We start from the raw sequence: 19795 nt of genomic DNA on the forward strand, positions 1-19795 counted from the left end.
AAGACAGTATATGCAGTAGGATCAAAATCCAGTGCCATTGTCCTTGGCTTCTCATCAGCCCTCATTGTTCGCCATGTTCAGAGAGTCTGGTTTTATCCCATGCTTATTCAGTCCCAGTCCAGCTGGCCTTGGTGATCTCCCAATAGTTCAGCCCCACTGTCTCAGTGAGTGGGTGCACCCCTCGCGGTCCTGACTTCCTTGCTCATGTTCTCCCTCCTTCTGCTCCTCATTTGGACCTTGGGAGCTCAGTCTAGTGCTCCAATGTGGGTGTCTGTCTCTATCTCGATCCATCACCAGATGAAGGTTCTATGGTAATATGTAAGATATTCATCAGTATGGCTATAGGATAGGGTCATTTCAGATTCCCTCTCCTCAGTTGCCCAAGGAACTAGCTGGGGACATCTCCCTGATCACCTGCGAGCTCCTCTAGAGTCAAGTCTCTTGCCAACCCTAAAATGGCTCCCTTAATTAGAATATATACTTCCTTGCTCCCATATCCACCCTTCCTTTATCCCAACCATCCCATTCCCCCAAGCTTCCCCCATCCTCCCCTTCTCACTTTTCTCTCCCCATTTCCCCTTACCCCCATCCCACCCCACCCCCAAGTTCCCAGTTTTTGCCCAGCAATCTTGTCTACTTCCCATATTCAGGCGGATGACTATATGTTTTTCTTTAAGATCACCTTCTTATTTAGCTTCTCTAGGATCACAAATTATAGGCTCAATGTCCTTTATTTATGGCTGGAAACCAATAATGAGTGAGTACATCCCATGTTCATCTTTTTGGGTCTGGGTTACCTCACTCAGGAATTTTAGAAGTTGCTTCCAGTGCACTTCCGGTTAACTTAGGTAACATTATATCCTTCTGAACTCTTTGATGGGGTTGAAGAATAGATAGTTATAATGATAGTTTTCCTTAGTTATGATAAAAGATAAAGTAGATATAAGTATTGTAACTGTAGCTCTTGCTTGATACTTGATTTGTTATATGTGATTTTACTATATTAAAATTAAAACTTTCCTTTTTATTTGAACAGAAATGGGGATATTGTGTGGTAAGTCCTTCTGTATATGTGTTGCTTTTATTGGTTAATGAATAAAGATGCTGCTTTGACCTGTGATAGGGCAGAATAGAGCTAGGCAGGAAAACTAAACTGAATGCTTGGAGAAAGTAGGCAGAGTCAATGAGAAGCCATGTAGACACCACAGGAGACAGATACCTCCACCAGAGCCCGCTGAAACTTTGCATGTAGGTCACTACCTCATGGTGATGCACAGGTTAATGGAGATTGGTTAATTTAAAATATAAGAGCTAGTTAGAAATATTCTTTAGATACTGGCCAAACAATATGTTTACACACCAATGGAATGTCCAAGAATCCAGTAATTGTTCAGTCCATGAGGTTGGATGTTTCAGCTGGTCTTCAGAATCTGCAAGAATCATGAAGAAGTAGGCTTTAGTGCCAGTGAAAACAAACAGGCAAAGAAAGCCAGCTACCTTGTTCCATGTCCTTTATATAGGTTGCCAACAGATTAAAGGTGGTTCTTCCCACTTTAGAAGATCTGGATTGATGATGTATCTTCTCACATCAAGGATCCAGAGGAGGAAGTGTAGGCAGAAGCTGTTCATTCATTCCTGGCTGCTCAGGCCCCAAAAATCACATAAAAACCACATTATTGGCAATATTGTTTAGCCAATAGCTTAAGCATAGTTAACACTAAACAAAAATATTACTAAATGCAGGTTCTGGTGACAGGTATTGTATGTGCATATTGGCAGACAGGCACTAAGTTTGGCTGCAAAGGCTTTAGGGGGTACGCAAATATTACCACACAGTAATTCATTACAAGTAAGATAAAAAAAAATAGCACTGCAAGCACTTTAGAGTCTAAATTCTAGAATTCAAAAGCAAACTATCCCTCAACATTCTGTGTGACATTACCTCGCCTTTCCATCTATTAGCTTTTATAGCTGCAAAATTAGCAGAACATTCATATCCTTTTCAAGGGAATCAATGTAGGTGATTCATGAATCACTTGTCAGAGACTCTTCAATACACTGAGTACATTGCAGTCATTTCTGTCCTTATTGATGACACTTACGATGACCTTGAAGGTCTCTAGTGTAGGCATTTCACAACAGTCACTGAAGTCATCTGCTGATGTGGGAGAATTGTCTGTATTCTGTCAATCATGTTATAAATAAACGCTGATTTGCCAGGCAGGAAATATAGGAGGAAAAACCAGACAGGAAGTAAAAATGATGTAATGAGAACAGGAAAATTCTGGGAAGGAGGAAATTGATTCCTCCCACTCCTGCCCAGATCACCAAAGCAGCAGGATGTGATCTGCCCCACTGAAAAAAAGGACTGAGCCACATGGCTAATATAGATCAGAAAAATGGGTTAATCAAGATGTGAGAGTTAGCCAGTGAGAGGCTAGAGCTAATGGGCCAATCAGCTTTATAACTTATAGAGATCTATGTGTGATTTTCTTTGGGAATAAGCAGTTGTGGGGTACCTGGTGGGAGGACAAAAACCCCAACAACAAGCAGGCCAGACCCTCCATGTTACAATCTGCTTTGTCGACAAGGGCCTCCTTCACAGCCTCATGTTCACATAAGAGAGCCACTGGCCTTAGACCAAAGTGCACAGTGAACATAGAGCCATATTTTTCCTGGAGCTAAGAATGAAGGAAAATACTGAAGGAAGGAGTAAATTGCAAAATAATGAGACACCCAGTCAAGGAATGTAGAGGGTAGAAATTCTAGGAGGATGAAAACATAGAATAGAGAAAGGTAGAAGGGCTATTGGGGGAAAAGGCATCCAAATGATTGTTTGACTTTGGGTAGCACATGTCCCTAATTTTGTACTGCTTAGTTTTGTTTGTGAAACAATGGACTTTGACTTGATGGATTCTGTGATCTACATATTCTCTTTTTGAAATGCTAGGTTTATAGCATCTTAAAAGTCTAGGACAATTTTAAAAGAAAAGTTGTGCTTAAAGAAATGAAATTCCCCAAATCCTTAGAATGTGATCCAGAGTCCTGAGGAGATGGGGCTCTGTTCTAGTGTGCTCAGGGTCTAAATTTTTTTCCTCTTCATTTTAGGATTCTGTAATTTTAGAATGCCAAGTTTCATAAAGTTTCTTTCTGAATATTTGTTTAGGAATCGTGAGTTTTTGTGTGTACTCATCTATGCTCTTTGTTGACTTCATTGCTATAGAAGCAATGAACACACTCGCCTTGAGGATGAATTGAAATAAGGCATCAACACAGACTTGTAATACATTCCCCCAAAACAGTACTGGTGTGGTGCCATGGAATAGCTTCCCTTCCTTACTGGCTCTCTTCCAAACAATCAAGATGAGCAGTCAATGCATGTAGAGTACTGTAAAGATGCTGAAGGCCCATTTCAGTACCATGGTGCTAAGTCAAAGGGTTATGACCTTGGATCCAGATCCTGCCTACATAGCTTGTAGGAGATCAGTTTATACTAAAATCTGAACCCTGTGGAATCAAAATGTCCCTGTATTATGCCATCAGTAGTCAGATTTTTTTGGTAGATGTACAGTTACATAATTTTTAATCTCTCATCTGAACTGTAGTGATATTTCATTAATATTTTAAAATAAAGCTTGGATGAAGATCAGAGAGTAAAACAGCCCCACTGGTCAGTATTATGGACCAAGCAGTGGTGACACACATGTTTAATCCCAATAGTTACACTACTTTGCCATAGAAACCAGTCAGTAGTAGTGCATGCCTTTAATCCCAGCCCTATAAAGGAATATAAGATGGGAGGAGATATCTCTCAGACATAGTCTCATTTCTGAGGATCCCTGGAGGCAGGATCACCATTTCAGACTAAGGCAGAGGTAAGAGTTAGTGGTTGGCTGTCTTGCTTTTCTGACCTTCAGGTTGAACCCCAATATTTGTCTCTTGGCTTTTATCAATAGTGATTCACTTAATAGAGTTATATTGAATCTACTCATGAAAACTCTACAAAGGGTTATCACCCTTTTTCCCATTTAGAGTTTCCCAACTGTCCCTCAGCTTAATATTCTTTGTGGAATCTGAGAAACAATCAGTTTATAGGGAATCTTTATAAAGTATAGACTTCTCTATATTGTTCTTTTGCATGAACTCTCCTTTAGACTTTTGTTTTTTGACCTTGGAATGTCAATTTCTTGTGCATTACTTACACCTGTCCAAAGAAGCTCAGAGGTAAGATGTTTACTTCCCTAGTTCAGCGTATTTAAGGAAATTATGCATACAGGCCCTGCAACTTTTCCACTAAGCCCTGAGACTTTCATCCCCATGAATCACATCTTATTTAAGAAATGAGGACTATTGTGTGTGTGTTTGTGTGTGTGTATGTGTGTGTGTGTGTGTGTGTGTGTATGTGTGTGGAGAGACACACACGTACACACACATGAGAGAGAGAGAGAGACAGAGAGAGAGAATGTGCTGTTGGGAGGATATGATAAAAACGATAGGGGCATATGAAAGGAATTGGAGGGGAGGGAATGAGGCATGGATTTGATTCAAACACATTATATTTAAGCATGACTATTCAATAAAATACTATAAAACAAGTAAACCAAATCTTATAGGATGCAATACACGTTGTTATCTACTCTAGATACAAACAGTAATGAAAGATTAGATTATGTTGATTTATCCAGACTTTACGATGTGATGTCTAAGATGCAGAGAGACTTAGAACCCCACCCTATGAATAGGAATCACCATTAGAGATGCTGCCTTAAGAATGTTAATTAAAAAGTTGCCAATTCTTTTCATGTCAAATATCTATAAAACTTCTATCCTGGCCCCAAATAAATTTGCAGGTTATTGTTCTCTTTCTATGTGTGTTGATACCACCACACAGATCTGACTCTGTCCTTGGATGTCTGGACTCTCACATTTAAAAATTGAGTTCGTTTTATTTACATGCAGATTCCAAGAGCAGAGCATGAGTCAGGCATGACACCCACGATTGTAATCTCAGCAGCTAAATCAGGATTTAGGGACAGCCTGGGGCTATGTGGCAAGAACTAGACAGGGAAAATGATGAGAATTTAGTTGACTAAGCAAGCGTCCCATGTGAAGTGGTAAGATTTCTAGGAATACTGAAGGTGTCACCTTCTTCATCTTAGGTCTTCTCTTAAGATACCTTTCTTTTTTTACTAAAGAAACAAGAAAAACAATTAGTTTTGCATCCTCTTTCATGGCTCATATTTCCTATAGCTGCATTCTACCCTTCCTCACCACCTAATGTTACACTTTCTTCATTTCCTTTCTCCATGTTAAACTACACACATGTGTACATTTATTTACATATATAAATGCATTCACGATAGAAATAATTTTTGAGGTTCCTTAAAAACAAACAAGAAAATAGCAACAACAATCCCCTGCAAACCCAAACTGCCACAGAAACCAGCTATTTCTCTTCTGGGCATCTACCCAGTGAATCCCATACCTTACCGTAGAGGTACTTGCTATATTCACTAAAGCAAGGAACCAACAAAGCACTTCATCAACAGGTGAAGGGATAATGAAAACTTAGTGTGTATCTAAAATTAAATCTTGTTCAGCTCTAAAAGGAAAGAATATAACCACAAAATCTACAGGGAAATGAAAAGATTTAGAGTACACAATATTAATTGAGGTTCTACAAACTCAGAAGGAAAAATAACACAAACTCTCATTTGTGTGTCCTAGGATGTCTTTCATAGGGCAGAGAACTATCTCCAGGGTCTCTCGTGAATCTTAGTTTCTTCTTCCCTCCCTTTCTCATGACCCTTCCTAACACACATACACACCACAGGAATAGTATGTTAATCTGTTATGATGTGGTTATGGTTGTGTGCAGCATGATTAATAAAAACTTCAGGGTTCAGCCTGAAGGTCAGAAAAGCAAAACAGCCAGCCACTGGCTCTTACCTCTACCTCAGTCTGAAATGGTAATCCTGCCTCTAGGAATCCTCAGAAATGAGACTGTGTTTGAGAGATGTCTCCTCCCATCTTATATTCCCTTCTAGGGCTTGGATTAAAGACAAGCATTACTAACATCCAGTTTCTATGGCAAACTAGTGTGACTCCTGGGATTAAATGTGTGTGTTACTATTGCCTGGTCTGTAAGACTGACCAGTGGGGCTGTTTTACTCTCTGATCTTCAGGCAAGTTTTATTTATTAAAGTAAATGAAATATTACTGCATTTTCCTTTTTCTAAAAAATAAGGCTAGTACTAATATAAGAAAAACTACATACAGTAAATACAATAACTTTATATAATATGTACAGACATAAACACATCAACAATGTTCAGTCCACTTGCATTTGACAAATTCAGAGAAAATACTCAATATCTATCCTATCAATATCTATCTTGGTGAATCCAAATCCTGTCATAAATTTGTTTTTTGTCATAGCTTGCTTTCTGTGTCAGGTAAAAAAGGAAAACTATAACTATAACTATCTATTCTTCAAATCCCCCTCACAGACATAAGAAGGAAATAATATTAACTGAGAAAGAAGGAAGTGCAGGCAAGCGGCTTCCAAAAAATATGAGAAATACCAGAAACAGTTGGCTTACTAGACAATTACCCAGAGTTCCTCTACAACATTGGGTTATCTATCTTCAGCTTACAGGCCTAGCATATCTAACAGACTTTTCTGTGAAACAGGATATTCTGTAGGGCTATCCTTCCTTGTCTTGACAATGCTTGGCAGTTGCTTTCTTTTCTGTCCTGCTTGTCAAATTAGGACAGCATACTGTCAACAGTCAAGGCAAGGGTTTTTTTTCCCCCCCGAGTGGATTTTTTCCCATGCCCATTACCTTCTCTGAAGTAGACTGGTGCTGCCAGAAGTATACATGTCTTATTGACATAAAAAAGAGCCTATTGATTAAAATATCTTAAATTCCATATTCTGTAGATCTCTGAATTGTTTGAAGATGACCTGTCTATCTAAAATAAAACATTGTTTTACCTTGAAAACATACATAATGTAACTACAAGTTCAAATATAATAGGTCACTAATCACTAACATGCATTTCCTTATTATATTAAACAGTTGGTAATAATATCTTTCAAAGACTAAAAATTTGTATTACATTGTTAATGAGCTGTATATGTACAATACCTTGAATAGTTTAGACACATGTTTTAACAAAATTAATCTCAAATTTGTATCAATATACAAAATTTGTATATAATATACAATAGTCTATTCCTATGTAAAACATTTAAAACTACTAATTGTTTTTAAAAATAGATTCAATAATGTACATTTTTGTCTTATCAGTTGTGGGTGAGTGTACCTAATGATAGTTTTGATTAGTCTACTCAATAATGCAAGAATGGACCTTGTGCTGGCTAGTCCTGTGTCAACTTGACACACAAACTAGAGATATCTGAAAGTAGAGGACCTTAATTGATAAAAATGCCTCTATACGGTCTGACTGTAAGGCATTTTCTTAATTAGACGTTGATGGAAAAGTGGGTAACTCATTGTGGGTGGGGCTATTCCTGTACTGGTTGTCCTGAGTTCTATAAAAAGGAAGACTTAGCAAGTAATGGGAACCAAGCCATAAGCAGCACCCCTCCATGGCCTCTGCAACAGCTCCTACCTTCAGGTTCCTACCCTGACTTCCCTGGATGATGAACTGTAAAGTGGGAATGCAAGCACAATAAACTCTTTCCTCTTCAAGTTGCTTTTGGTCATGGTATTTTGTCACTGAAGTAGAAAACCTAATTAAAATAGTCTCTGATGACTGTGACTGATAAAAAATTGATTTCTTTTGTCCTACTGACAAAAGATAGAACATAGAAGCTTTCTGACCCTCTCTCTTCCTATCATTATCTGATATACTCTCTGTTACCCCTGTAGACTCTGTGCTGCAAAACACTGAGACTATCTTAGTCTGTATTCTGTTGTAACAGAATTTTGGTTTTGTGGTTCTGGAAGCACTTATTTCTAAAACATTGCACTGGCATCTGATGAGTCCTTTGCTGCTGCACTACGATGTGATACATGGTTCAGCAACTATACCTCCTAAAACTAGTGGTGAAAACTAAAAAGGAAACTGAACATTCTTATGTAGGCCACCCTACAATGGTGACTTTTATCCATTCTCAAAGTATTATTGTTTGAAAGCAAAATATTTATCACAGGTTCACATGTCAACACTTTGTAGCTAACTGATGATACTATTTGGGGAGGTGGCAGGACAGCCTAAGAGGAAAAGCTTGCAAGAAAGTAGTAGGTTGTTGGAGAGAAACTGATGGCGTCACAAATTCATGGCATGTGACTCTCTCTCTTCTTCTGTATTCTATTCCTCCTCCTCCTTCCATCTACCATAAATGAGAACAAATACCAGCTCCCATATTTAGATCAATGCCCCAAGTGGCATGCCTAATCTGCCATAAAATTAAGAAAAGTTGCTTTGCAGTAGGAATTTGTCCACAGTGACAAGAAAAGCAACAAATGCAGGAATTAGTTTCTAACTATGATCATATTACTCAAGGTCTGGAATCACTCTCAGTTGGGACTCAAGTCTTGATATGGGAGTTTGTGGCTGATCAATCTGTAGTCCATTGTAAGTAACCAGACAGTCCTCACCTCTCAAAGATTTCATAATTTCCCAAAACAAAACCACTAGCTGTGGGCCAAATGCTTAAGAACATGTTTTGAGCAACATTCACAATCAACCATCCAACATAAAGGCAAAAAGCTTTATGACCTTATCACAGGTGAAAGATCACACTTCTTAACAATGTTATAATGACATTTAAATTTCAATATGTGGTTGTAGAGATGACATTCAAACTGATGCCTTCCATCCTACTCCTCCAACACACACACACATACACACACACACAAATATATATACACACATATAAACACACAACCCATACACACTAAATATATTCTTCCCATACCAATAAGTCCCAAGTGTCATTTTGCTGACAATTCTTCACACAACCATCTACTTGTAGACTTTATTATTTATCCCTCACCTGGGAAAATATAAACTAGGATAAACTTGTATAGTGCATATATATTGCTAATGGAAAGTTGTGCATATGTGTATGCCTCAGATGAGATTTTATCTTCTCTTTGTCATAACTTGATTTCTATCTACAATAGAATTGATGATAAATAAAGAACTGGAAGTTCATGTTGACTCATCTGCAGAGGAAGAAGGGTAGAAACCAGGTAAACAACATTGACATCTATAGAAACCTTTCAAATTACAGAAGCATTATAGGACAAAATTGGCTGGAGATGTAGCTCAGTTGGTAGTTTTTGTCCAGAATTTATTAAGTTCTGGACTTGGTCATTAGTGTGGCATAAAGCAGGTATGAGGACACATGCTTACAAATCCATGAGTTTTGAAATGGAACAGGAACATAAATCATTTTAAAATACACAATTAATGTGCTTTCAGTTATAATGACTTTCCATACATATTTTCAGTAAAAAAAATTACAATTATCAAACACCCCAAACCATCAGCACCATCATGATTCAGTAGCTAAAGACGACTCAACAAATATGGTCCCCTTGATAAATCCTAATATGTACCATAATATCTTCCCTCTTTTAGAGGCAAGTTCTAATGTAGCCCTGCCTGACCTTAAATTCACTTAGCAGCCAAGGATTATACTGAAATTTGATCACCCTGCATCTATCTCCCAGGTGCTGGGTATACAAGCATGAGCCACCATGGTCATATTAAGGAGCACTGAGGATTAAACCCAGGGTTTTATGTACGCTTTGTAAGTCAGAATTCTACCAACTTAGCAACAACCAAGGCACCCATAATTTCTTGTATTTTCGTTTTATATTGTTGTGGGAGAAGAAGCCTCACTATGTAGCCCAGCCTGGATCTGTACTCCCGATTCTCCTGCCTCTACCTCCCAAATGTCAGAATTACAGATTTATGCTACCAACACAGCTATTTGTTTTAGGTCTTCTTTTATAGCCCAGACTGGCTCTTAACATGTGGTCAATTTGCTTCAACTTATGAAGTAGCTGGATTTGTCAGCTAACATCAACAAGTCTGGTTATGTTTTTGCTGTCATTGGTTGTTCACATTATGCTTGAAATATGGTGTACATTTTGGCAGTGTTTGCCTGTCTTAATTGAGAATCAAAATTTTCTTCCAAGATGTTCTTTCGTTCTTTGTTTTTTGTTTTACCCTTGAAAAAAACCAAACTTGTATATATATTTAGAGCTTATGTATTCTCTCACTAAAAAAAAAAAGAATTTTCCATTACTCTGATGTTCCAAGAATACTGAAGTTTTCCAAGAGTTGGGTATTAATGTCAAAATTCAGTTGATTTAAATTTATATTTGATTGACTATATCACATTTGAAATGCATTTGGTGGTTGACCTCTTTGTTTTTCTTAGAAAATGTCTCTCTGTGTCCCAGGCTGATGAAATTGTAGTCCACTGTGTGGCCTAAGATAAAGTTTCTTAGTAGATGAAGGCAATACACCTTCCCCAAAGTGAGGACTGTGACAGTTACTTCATGAAATGCACCTAATGGCTCCCACTGTGAATCCTGGGTTGGAATAATGACACAAGATCAATGTCAGATCACCCTGATTGGCAGAAAGGCAGAAACAAGGTCCTAGTGTCATTCAGGTCCATTATGGAACTTTGTCAAGGTCAGAAAAGTACAGATGCTTTTCTGAAATCACTGTGGTTTCCTGACTTACCTACTCAACTACTGGAGTATACTTCTACTGCCAACAACAACGGGCATTGGCTGAACATTACATGAAGGGTGCTGCCTCCCCCCTTACTCCAGTAAAGAGAATTGAAGTCTTGTTAAGAAGAGAAGTCTAAGGATGGGCATGGCCACCCATGATTTTCATGTCTGCACTGGGAAGGCTTACATTAAGCATGTACCCTTGCCTAAATAACTTAACAAGACCCTATGTCCAAATTAAGACCTTAAAAGTGTTGGTGATATAACAGAATGGTGGAGTACTTGCCTGGCGCATTTGTTACCTTTCTTTTGCTACGAATATACACCAGGACACGGGAACTTATAGAAGGAAGATGGTATTGGGGTTGCTTAGGATTCTAGAGGGTTTGAGTCCATGATTATCATGGCAGGGAGCATGGCAGCTGGCAGGCAGGCATGGCGCTAGAGCAGTAGTTGAGAACTCACAACCTTATTTACAAGCACGAAGCAATTGAGAGAGAGTTAACTGGGAGTGGTTGAAATTTGAAATTTCAAAGCCCACCCTTAGTGACATGCCTCTTTCAAAGGCACACCTTTTAATCCTTCCCAAACATTTCCATAAAGTGGGAACCAGGAATACAAATGTATAAGTCTATGGGTTCATTCTCATTCAATCTAACATGCATGAACTCTGACAATCAACAGTGAGAAGCTTGGGACTCAATGGTATGACCGTAGTCTAGCATAAATGAGACTACAATTTTTATTTTTATTTTATTTTTGTCCCAAGACTATGTTTCTCTGTAATTTTGGAGCCTGTCTTGGAACTAGCTCTTATAGAGCAGGCTGGTCTCAAACTCACAAAGATCTGCCTACCTCCTCCTCCCAGGTGTTGGGATTAAAGGTGTGCTTCACTACCACCTGGCATGAGACTACAATTTTAATTCTCATTACAGAGAGAGGTGTGCTAGAAGAGGAATAAAATATGATATACATGAAAATGTATAATGAAAATTGTAAATATATAATGAAATTCATTATTTATGTACTAAAAAGTGATTGAAAGTACGAAGAGGAGCTGGGAAGATAGCTCAGCTGAATTGTAACTGCCTCACAAGCATAAAGAGCTAAGTTTGGATCCCAAGCACCCACATGAAAGCCAGGCTTAAACATGGAGCTTATATATGGAACCCCAGTGTTTTGATGTAAAGTCAGATCTCACTGACAAGTCAGTCAGCCTAGCTGAACTGATGAAATATATTCAGGTCTAATGAAAGACTCTGTCTCAAACTAATTAAATTAACTAACTAATGTATTAATCAAACTAATTAAGTAGAGAACACACAACTAAAGAAGATGCTAACATCACACATGTGTCATTATTTTTTTCATAAAATCTTTAGAATGTATTAATGGGGCTTTGGAATTAGTAACTTATACCCAAAAGCAACCTTTGTGTAACAATCAATAAATATGCTTTTGTACAGTGGTTCAAAGTTTGTTCCATCGCAGGCTGGACCTCCCTGCTGCTAAAGAGTCTAAATTGCATTCTAGAATGACCCACCTTCTTTGAGTGCTCCACACAATACAGAACACCTGAAAATATATGCATGGGAATTACTTTTATATACAACCTAACATTTTAATTTGTATCTAATTATGCAGACAATTTTGGGTATAAGTCTAAAAGTAATTTATTTGTCCAATGTGTTCTGAGCTATACTACCAGCTTTGGGGTGGCCAGAAACCCAATCAGGGGTGGCTCCACTCCCAGTGTCCTAGGATCTCACCATCAGATTTGCCTGTAGCCTGATCTCATGGAGGCATTTTCAAAATGAGGCTTCCTCCACCCTGATGACTCTCACTTCTGTCAAGTTGACATAAAATTAGACAGAACATCTGACAAGAAGCTAAAATTTGGAATCTATAAGGAATTCATTATATATTAATTTAACAGAGTTGTTTGTGGTTTGTGGAGAACTGCATACAATTCTTTTAGCTTAGAACCAGTACACAGTCAGGGGTTCAATCAAGAGGGGATGGAACTTATAGTATAATTAGGAGTTTTTCAAATGATATAATCTAAATATTCCCCAAGAATAAAGATTTGGACACTTTTATGCATTGTCATTTCCACACAGAAAATGGTTCAAAAATATGCACTGATCTTTGGGAGTCTTTAGGACAATTCAATGAATCAATGATAAGGGCATTTCATCTCTTTTGTGCTTCTTCTGAAGGCCCCTTTATCTATCAGAGGGTTCTTGTTCCCTGGACAGAACAGATTTTCCCTGTCTGAGTAGCAATTGAAAGTATGGAAAATCTGATTTAAATTCTATTTTGGCCTATATTCAAATGCAACTTTTCAAACTTGTCTAATTATTTTAATATAATATTGTATCTCAAGAAAGCCAGTCTGTGATTTACCCTCCCTGGCCCCAGGTCCCCCTTCAAAAACTACAAAAGTAATTTTAAGTACAAAAGATAGATCAAAGCTTTTCTTTGTTTATTTTGGATTCAATTTGGGAAGGTAAAAATCAGAGAACTGAATGCTAGAAGGACCAAGCATGACTGAGTAGCAAAACCTAGTGTTGACTGTGTAAATACTCAGCATAAAACTCGGAAAGTTATTCTTGTGAGGAACAGAAACATTGATGTTTGAAACTATTACATGAAAAGTAAACACTAACTTTTCTAACATGAACCAGATTGTTAATGATTAAAACAGCATCAAAGTTGAATGGCCTCCGTCAACATTACAACATTTCAAAGTTCCTACCCAAACTCAGAAACTACAATCAAAGCCAAGCAAGGTATGTTCTCCAAGTTTTATCTATGCATTTTCTCTTGCATATTCACAAAACGTTGGAACTTTACCTAAGGATACCTCCCACCTCATTTCTCTCCAACCCTGCCTTCTGCCTCCTTGCCCCATCCCCTGTCCCCCACCTGTGCTTCTACTCCTTTCTCTGTTGATGCTTAGATGCTCTTTATGTAACTTTACAATTGTTTCATCACTGCTATTTTCAAATGAATCAGCAAATATTTTTTAGACCTTCCCCATTCCAACAGCCAGCACTGTAAATATAAACAGGCATCACCTACCTGAACAAATCCATTTGCAGAGACAATTTAGAAACTGAAAAGATGGACTGAGTTGTATAAACTCAGCAAAAGAGTCCCTGTCTGGCATGTGCAAAGCCATTGTGTTACATACCCAGAATAAGAAATAAAAAGAGCAAGCAGAATAAAAGTAAATGTGCTGACTGGGGAGAAGGGAAGACTCCTGTAATTTCACCACTTGTTAGACAGAGGCAAGGAAGACAAATTGTTTAAGCTATTTGGGCTACATAGCAAGTTGCAGACCAGCCTGAGATATGTAATTGTTGAGAAGTGAGAAGATTGGGCAGAAACAGATGGGCAGCTGGAAGTAGCTATAAACAAATAAAAACATGTAATGCTACGGCCTCTGTTATGCAAACAAGGACCAATAAAGCACCAAGCAATAAGAAATGAACATGACAGGGCTCAACACATGCCTTTCAATAATAACTGAATATTAGTTGTCTCAGTGTCCAAACAAAAGACATAAGCCAGCAGGTATCTTTTATAAACAGGATTGATCTTTCCATATTTTTCTGTCTACATGAAACACATCCCATAATCTCTGTTAGGTTGAAAGGATGGAATGAAGCAAAGGGAATCAGGAATAAAGCAGACATCACTCTTCTAATATCTGACAAAATGGACTTTGATTCATAGCCAATAAGAAGAGATAAAAACATTATTTTTTGCTAACCAGGGTAACAATCCATGTAAATGAAGCTGATTTTAAACACATACACATCAAATGTGGATACATACAGTTCTATCAAAAATATGCTGTGTAATAGAACATTAATCCCAAGATCGTGGTATAAGGTATTATCAATGTCCCACTCTCACCACAGGATATGTCATTTGGAGAAACACTGGATTTAACCTCATAGATCAAACGGATCTAACTGATGTCTATAGAATACTCCATTCACATACTACAGAAGGGGAATTCCTCTCAACAGTCTGTAGAACTTGCTCTAAAGTAGACCACATATTGGGACACAAAAAATCGCTTACCAGATATAAGAAAATTGAAATATGTTCTTATATTCTATCGGATCATAATAGAATATAGATAGAAATCAACAGTAAAAAATTACAAAATATCACAACTTATCAAAAATCTACTCAAGGAATGCAGCCCTAGCAGAAAAATGTATAGATATATGTACCTGAATTTAAAAGTATTCAAAAGAAATAAAGTAATAAATATGAAAGTAACTTCAAATAAATAACGTTATGAGGAATATTAAAGTTATGTTTAAAAATAAATCAAACCCCTAAGCAGTATATGGGCAGAAATTATTAAGATTGGGTCCAAAAGTAATGTACTGAAAGTAAAATTAGTACAAAGAGTCAATGAGAGGTGAATTCAGAGCAGGACTCCACATTGCATTTTTCAAAAGTCCTATGTATTAATTTCCCCTGAATTAGAACATTCGATCCTGAAATGAAGCTTGTTAAGTCTCAGAAAGTTCTAATAGAAAACTTGTAACAACGAAGTTATCTGTGATGGGTGGGGCTCTGCAGTGATACAGTTGTTTGAGGATCACTCATATTCATGGAGTTGCAGCCACATCCCTCCCAGGTACTTTTAAAAAGATTTATTTATTTGTTATGCATACAGTATTCTGCCTGCATGTATTGTATACAAGTAGAGGGCACCAGATCTCATTATAGATGGTTGTGAACCATCATGTGGTTGCTGGGAATTGAACTCAGGACCTCGGGAAGAGCAGTGCTTTTAACCTCTGAGCTATCCCTCCAGGCCTCCTGGGAACTTTTAAGGAAGCAGCTTCTGAAATGCTCACACACCTGCCCACAGGTGTCTTGCAGTGACCACTGTGCTCACTAGTTTGTGGTTCTCTGACCAAGGCAATTCATGAGAATGTAAGAGTAAAAGGCTTCTGGTGTTTCTGGCATTTTTGCTACAAGCAGAGTGTATGAAGTCTATCCATAGATGGCAGATACTTTCTTTCATGAGCCCTTTCAAGATTCTGTATCAGAAGTGTAGAAGGAGAGCAAAAATAGAGACTGCTTCCCAGAATGTTCTGATTGACCTGGCCTAGTAGGATACAAGCAACTTTGAATCACAAGATTTTGGCTCTGAAAAGGAAATCTCACAAATTTTGTTGACTTCTGGAATCATTTTTATGAGCAAGGATGAAGGGTTTCTGAATGGTTTGTCTTCTGGTCCTAGAGGTAGTGTTTTATCAAATACTTGAAGACAAAACCATGCCAGATCACCAAGAGTAGATTTTGTGTATTTTGTTGGTAAAACATTATTGTTATGGGTCAATATTGGACCAAAGGCTTGAAAAAGGCATTGAAGAACATTATTAGGTTTACTATCAAACTCTGAATTTCATAGGGGCTAAGTGGAATGTAAAACTGATTTGTTCACAGTATGAGGAAAGTATGTGTGTTTTCTAACAGGAGTCAGTGAAAGAGGTCAGAAAGGTTGCAAAGTTAAGCTATCTGGGAACAGAGATAAAATGACAAAGTACACAGAGAACAAATAGAGGGTGTATTTGTAGGTATGAGCCAGATATCCATATATCAACTAAATAAACACAAACACCCACATAGAAACACACACACATGAACAACACACATACACCTCCAAACTGATGCAACTAGATTAAACAGAACTTCACTATCAAAGAAGAAACCAGAATGGTAGAATGTGTCATCAGTAAAGATGCTTTCTACTGAACCTGACAACTTGAGCTCAGATTTCATGACTACTTCATCAGAATTATCATCTGACATCCATATATACTGTGACTCAAATGTGCCAAATCATATACACCCACAGAGTAAATAGATATGATTTTTAAAATTTCTTTAAACAACCTTTTCTCATTTTAGATACCCATTGTAAGAGGAGAATGCTCTTTCTTTTCCTGTCCACCCAGACCCAAATAAGCACACAGAAAGTATATTAATTACAGCACTATTCAGCCAATGACTCAGACATATTTCTACCTAGCTCTTATATCTTAAATTAACCCATTTATATTCATCTGTGTATTGCCATGAGGCTGTGGCCTATTTGAATGGTTCCTGATCCTTCTCCTTCAGAAGCTATATGGTATCTCTCTGACTCTGTCCACTCTCTCTATATGTCTCTGTTTGGTTGTTCTACATGACTTTGCTAAGCCATGACTAAAAAAGCTTTATTCATTATTCAATAAAAGCAACACATATGCAAAAGAATATTCCACAGCATATCCCCCTTCTGTCTAAATAAAAAAGACGGTTTTTACTTTACAGAGTAAATTTAAATATGTAAGACACGTATCAAGCAATAATTACACTTTCATTATTTAGTCTATTTGTATCTGGAAGGTTTCATACCTAATTTATGTTTATTTTATTTTATTTTATTTTATTCTTTTTTAATTAAAATTTCCGCCTCCTTCCCGTTTCCCATTTCCCTCCCCCTCCACCCACATAATGCCCCCTCTCCCACTTCCTTCCCCCTATCCCCACTCCTCTTCTCCTCCCCCCACTCCATTCCCCCTCCCTCTAGGTACTGAAGAGCAGTCCAAATTCCCCGCCCTGCGGGAAGACCAAGGTCCAGGAAGGTGAGCATCCAAACAGGCTAAGTTCCCACAAAGCCAGTTCATGTATTAGGATTGAAACCTAGTGCCATTGTCCTTGGCTTCTCATCAGCCTTCATTGTCCGCCATGTTCAGAGAGTCCGGTTTCAACCCATGCTTATTCAGTCCCAGTCCAGCTGGCCTTGGTGACCTCCCACCACCCCTCATGGTCCTGACTTCCTTGCTCATGTTTTCCCTCCTTCTGCTCTTCATTTGGACCTTAAGAACTCAGTCCGTTGCTCCAAATTGGGTCTCTGTCTCTATCTCGATTCATGCCAGATGAAGGTTCTAAGGTGATAGGCAAGATATTCATCAGTATAGGATAGGGTCATTTCAGGTTCCCTCTCCTTAGTTGCCCAAGGTACCAGCTGGGGACATCTCCCTGGACACCTGGGAACCCCTCTAGAGTCAAGTCTCTTGCCAACCCTAAGATGGCTCCCTTAATTAGGATATATATTTCTCTGCTCCGGTATCCACCCTTCCTATAACCCAACCATCCCATTCCCCCAAGCTCCCCCCATCCTCCCCTTCTCACGTTTCTCACCCCATTTCCCCTTAGCCCCATGCCACCTCACTCGCAAGTTCCCAGTTTTTGCCCAGCAATCTTGTCTACTTCCCCTATCCAGGCGGATGACTATACGTTTTTCTTTGGGTTCGCTTTCTTATTTAGCTTCTCTAGGATCACAAATTATAGGCTCAATGTCCTTTATTTATGGCTAGAAACCAATTATGAGTGAGTACATCCCATGTTCCTCTTTTTGGGTCTGGGATATGTCACTCAGGATAGTGTTTTCTATTTCCATCCATTTGCATGCAAAATTCGAGAAGTCATTGTTTTTTACCGCTGAGTAGTACTCTAATGTGTATATATTCCACACTTTCTTCATCCATTCTTCCATTGAAGGGCATCTAGGTTGTTTCCACCTAATTTATGTTTTATAACTAAGGAAATCTGTAACTATAACTATCTGCATTCAAGTTCATCAAAGAACCCAGAAGGATACAATATTACCTAAGTAAACATGAAGTGCATTGTAAGCAATTTCCAAAACTCTAGAATGGATAGAGACACCTCACTGCCTGGATAGTCATCCAAAGTTCTTCGGTAATGTGGGGGCAACTATCTTCAGCCTACAGGCATATAGTATCCAACAGACTTTTATGTGAAGCAAGAAATTTAAAAGACTGTTTTGCCTATATTCGCATTTTTTACTCACTTTATTCTGTGTCCTGCAGAATGTCTGGCATACTCTGTTATAAAGCTAGAACCCCGAAGAACTGTCTCATCTTCTTTAGACAAGTTCATCACTCATTTCTCTGTGGGTTCTGTAATCCAGCCCATACAGCACACCATTAATCAGTCCAGGCAAGGACAGTTTTCTACACAAATGGCTAACCTTGTCCTATTGAAGGCAAATTCAATAATGAGTTTCTTCAATGTTCATCAACCTCTCCAAAGTAGTTGGTACTGTCAAAAGCAGACATGTCTTACTGTGGGGAAAAATCTAAGTTCTTAAAACCTTTTAGATGCCATATTCTGTAGATCTTTGACGTGTTAAAGTTTATCTAACTGAAATATATCTCTATATATCTAGAAAACCTAACTATCATGACTACAACTTTGACTATTACAAATGGCTATGTATTAATCTGTAATTTTAATTATACATTATATTTTTAAATGATTTGCAAAACACAATACCTTAAACAAGAGCAGAAATACATTTACAATGTGTAACAAAATTGATCTTTTGACTAAGATCCATACCAATACCAAGTATTCGTCTCTATATCATATCCCACTTTATTTCATTTAGAAATTGACTATGACCATTAAACATTTATATCCAACCCTTTTTTCTCTTTAAAGTATTATTTTTTAAAAGAAAACAAACTACCTTTTTTTTCATTATACATACCAATCCAACTTCCCACTCCCTCTCCTCCTCCCATTCCCTCCACATATCCTCCCACTCCCACTCCATCCATTCCTCAGAGAGAGTAAGGCACATTGCTTTGGGGAAGGTCTAAGGTCCTCACTACTATATCTAGGCTGAGCAAGATATGCATCTAAAGAGAATAGTGATGTGGGATTTCCTTCTGTATACTGTGATTACTTTTAATGAATGAAGAACTGTTTTGAGCCTATAGCAGAGCAGGGCGGGGCAGAGCTAAGCTAGGCAGGGAGGACTGGACTGAATACTGGGATAAAAGGGGGGAGATTCAGAGAAAAGCCATGAATCCTCCACCAGAGACAGACTCTAGGGATTTTATCCAGTAAGCCACAGACTCATGGTGATACACAGATTAATAGAAATGGGTTAAATTAATATGCAAGAGTTAGCCAATAAGAAGCTAGAGCTAATGGGTCAAGCAGTGATT

General features: G+C 38.1%; 1 pseudogene; it reads right to left on the reverse strand.

The window, feature by feature from the left end:
* Positions 1 to 19795, reverse strand: part of LOC130868671 (carcinoembryonic antigen-related cell adhesion molecule 3-like) — a 74304-nt pseudogene that overhangs the window by 2787 nt on the left and 51722 nt on the right.

The sequence above is a fragment of the Chionomys nivalis genome, chromosome 2 (assembly GCF_950005125.1).
Source record: "Chionomys nivalis chromosome 2, mChiNiv1.1, whole genome shotgun sequence".
Lineage (NCBI taxonomy): Eukaryota > Metazoa > Chordata > Mammalia > Rodentia > Cricetidae > Chionomys > Chionomys nivalis.